General features: G+C 31.0%; 1 long non-coding RNA gene across 1 annotated transcript; it reads right to left on the bottom strand.

Moving 5' to 3' along the window:
* Nucleotides 1–652: 652 nt before the first annotated feature.
* LOC127074112 (uncharacterized) lies at nt 653–2,542 on the bottom strand. The gene is made up of 2 exons (XR_007785926.1): nt 1,592–2,542; nt 653–1,113 (listed from the first exon to the last, which is right to left on the bottom strand). It is a non-coding gene; the product is annotated as an uncharacterized LOC127074112 (long non-coding RNA).
* Between the last annotated feature and the right edge of the window lie 769 nt (nt 2,543–3,311).

The following is a 3,311-nucleotide window of genomic DNA, read 5'->3' as shown; positions in this document are numbered from 1 at the left end:
CTCAACTTAAGAAACCTGAAATTCAAAATCAAATTAAATTAATTGATCAACAGTTTAGAGATAAAATATGCAATGATTTACCTAATGCCTTTTGGGATAGAAAGAAACATGTTATTTCTTTACCTTATCTTGATGACTTTAATAAAAGTCAGATTCCCACCAAAGCTAGGCCTGCTCAAATGAATCATGAGTATTTGGATTTATGCAAAAAGGAGATAGAATCTCTTTTAGAAAAAAATTTAATAAGAAAATTCAAATCTCCTTGGAGCTGCACAGCTTTTTAGGTTAATAATGCTGCCGAAAGGGAATGTGGGGTCCCTAGACTTGTTATAAATTACAAACCTCTTAATAAAGTATCAAAATAGATTAGATATCTTATTCCTAATAAAAAAGATCTTTTATATAGATTAAACAATGTTTTAATCTTCTCTAAATTTGATATGAAATCTGGTAATTGGCAAATTCAGATTAATGAATCTGATAAGTATAAAACAACCTTTACTGTTCCTTTTGGACATTATGAATGGAATGTCCTTCCTTTTGGCCTTCAAAATGCCCCTTATGAATTTCAAAATATTATGAATGATATTTTTAATCCTTATACTTAATTTATATTTGTTTATATTGATGATGTCTTAGTTTTTTCTAAAACTATAGATCAACATGTTAAACATTTAAAAATATTCAAAGGATTAATTAAACATAATGGATTAGTTATATCTGCTCATAAGATGAAACTTTTTCAAACAAAAGTTAGATTTTTTGGACATGAAATTGACCAAGGAACTGTAATTCCTATACAAAGAAGTATTGAATTCGCTTCTAAATTCCCCAATATTATTACAGATAAAAAACAATTACAAAGGTTTCTTGGTAGTCTCAATTATATAGCAGATTATTATGAAAATCTTGCAAAAGATACTGCCATATTACATGCTAGGCTTAAAAATAATCCTGGCCCTTGGACTGATAAACATTCTCAAGTAGTCCAAAGAATTAAAAATAAAGTTAAATGTTTGCCTTGTTTATCCCTTGCTAACCCTAAATATTTCAAAATTGTTGAAACGGATGCTTCTGACTTAAGCTATGGAGGAATCCTTAAACAAATTATACCTGATACATCAAAAGAAGTTTTAGTCAGATTTACCTCTGGAAAATGAAATCCTGCCCAATCAAAATATTCTACTATCAAAAAAGAGATGTTCTCTATTAAAAAATGCATTTCAAAGTTTCAAGATGATCTTCTTAATAAGAAATTTTTATTAAAAATTGATTGTAGCTCAGCTAAATCAATTATTGAAAAAGAAGTTAAAAATCTTGTTGCTAAGCAAATTTTTGCTAGCTGGCAATCTCAATTATCTATGTTTGAATTTGACATTCAACACATTAAAGGTGAAAATAATTCACTTGCTGATTATTTAACTCGTGAATTCTTGCAGGGAAAAAATGATGATCCCGTATAGGGGAAGAGACCGCGGTTATGACCGTGGTGGAAGGGGGAGTAACGATATGTTACCCCAGCCAGAATCAAACATTCCTCTAATAGGGGATTGGACTACAGTTTACAAAGGTAGAAAAATGCAACAATTACCTGCATCTTTATCTAAAATGGAAGATATTCCTTCCTCCTCCTCTAATAAAAGTACATCTTACAAAGAAGTTGCGGTTAATAACCCACCTCAAGAGCAATTGGATTATTTTGAAAATCCAGTAACTGAAAAAATCATGTATATTGATGAAGAAGATATCAAAATCAATCAAAATGATGGATGGTCTATCAAAACTAGATACCTCGAATCAAGAGGATATCCAGGCCTACATGGAAAATCTAGGCCTCACCTAGAAATTCTTCTAACTGTTACCGAATCGGTAACGTTTACTCACCATTACCAGAATAATAATCCTGAAAGTTTTATAAACTTCAGTAAATGTCATATTAATAAAATCTTGTTACCAAGAGAATGGGGTCTTAATCCAAATGGTGAAAAGGAAATAAGTATTACAGCAGGAAAGTATATTTACTTTAATAACTGGGACTATGTCCAAGCTTTTACTCAAGCTTTTTATTATCAAAATCCCAAGAATAAGCATTCTTGGTTTTTCTCTATTAATCCAGAGATGATTAATACACTTATAGCAAATTGGTTTTATGAATGGTGGACTAAATTTGGCCCGTCTTTGGAAATACTACCCAAAGAATTACTTGATTTATACAATCCTTGGTGTGACAATAGTCCACTTATTGCAAATATTTATCTGATAATTTAATCACCGGACAATATCCATTTTGGTTCTTTACCAAATTTCAGATTCCATGGATATGGAGATGGTCAATCACCATATCTCAAGATAAATTCAACATACCCATTTTACAAAGAAATTTCTTCTATAAATGATGGAATAAAATGAGTTCCCAAGAAGTCCAGAAAATAGGAAATTTAATTCAAATAGCTATAGCTGAAGACCAAAGTAATAAGGTCAAAGAGCAAAGCTCCCAACAAATGTCTATGGGAAATCTGAAGAACTTCTTCCAGAGAAAATATCCAAATGAATCAGAAGATGAAATCATGGTTAGAACTTTGGACCATATGGAAAACCAATTCTTCTCCACTTTTCCTGTAAAAGCATCAAAAGATGAAGATTCATCTATGAAGACCAGCTCTTCCATGGGATCAATTTATTCCCACAACTTTGACTGTTTGGCAGGAGAAGCCCAAGCAGAGGACACAACTACAAAGGATTTCTGGGACGCAATGATTCAATCCATGGCCCAGAAAGCAAAAGAGAAAGCAAAAAAAATAAGAATCAATAATCAAAGGCAGAAGACAAGAAATAATTCTATCTTGTTTGCCATTTCAAAGCAATAATGAATAAGAATCAATAAACAAAAGCAAAAGACAAGGTTAATGGAATAAGAATCTTGTCAAAAGCAAAAGACAAGGTTAATGGAATAAGAATATTGTAAAAAGCAAAAGTTGCCAAAAGCAAAAGATAAGAAAGAATCTCATCTTCTTATCTTAAGGGAATAAGAATCTCTTGTCTTTAGGCATAAATGTATGCACTTAATTTTCTTTTGTAATTTTTTTTTGTTTTTTTATGAATGTTTAGTAGTTCACCTACTATTGTAGGTAGATGTTACCGGCTTAAATAGTAAGCATTTGCGTCCCTATATAAGGGGATTTAAGTTTCTTTTGTAATCAAGTTTTTGAAGATAAGTTGGAAATAAAATTCTCTATACTTCTCTAGACTTCTCTACGATTTCTTTACTTTCTTCTGCCATATTTCGATCCTGCTTCTGCCGTATATTAATT

The sequence above is a fragment of the Lathyrus oleraceus genome, chromosome 4 (assembly GCF_024323335.1).
Source record: "Lathyrus oleraceus cultivar Zhongwan6 chromosome 4, CAAS_Psat_ZW6_1.0, whole genome shotgun sequence".
Lineage (NCBI taxonomy): Eukaryota > Viridiplantae > Streptophyta > Magnoliopsida > Fabales > Fabaceae > Lathyrus > Lathyrus oleraceus.
This window is presented reverse-complemented; position numbering and strand designations above follow the sequence as displayed.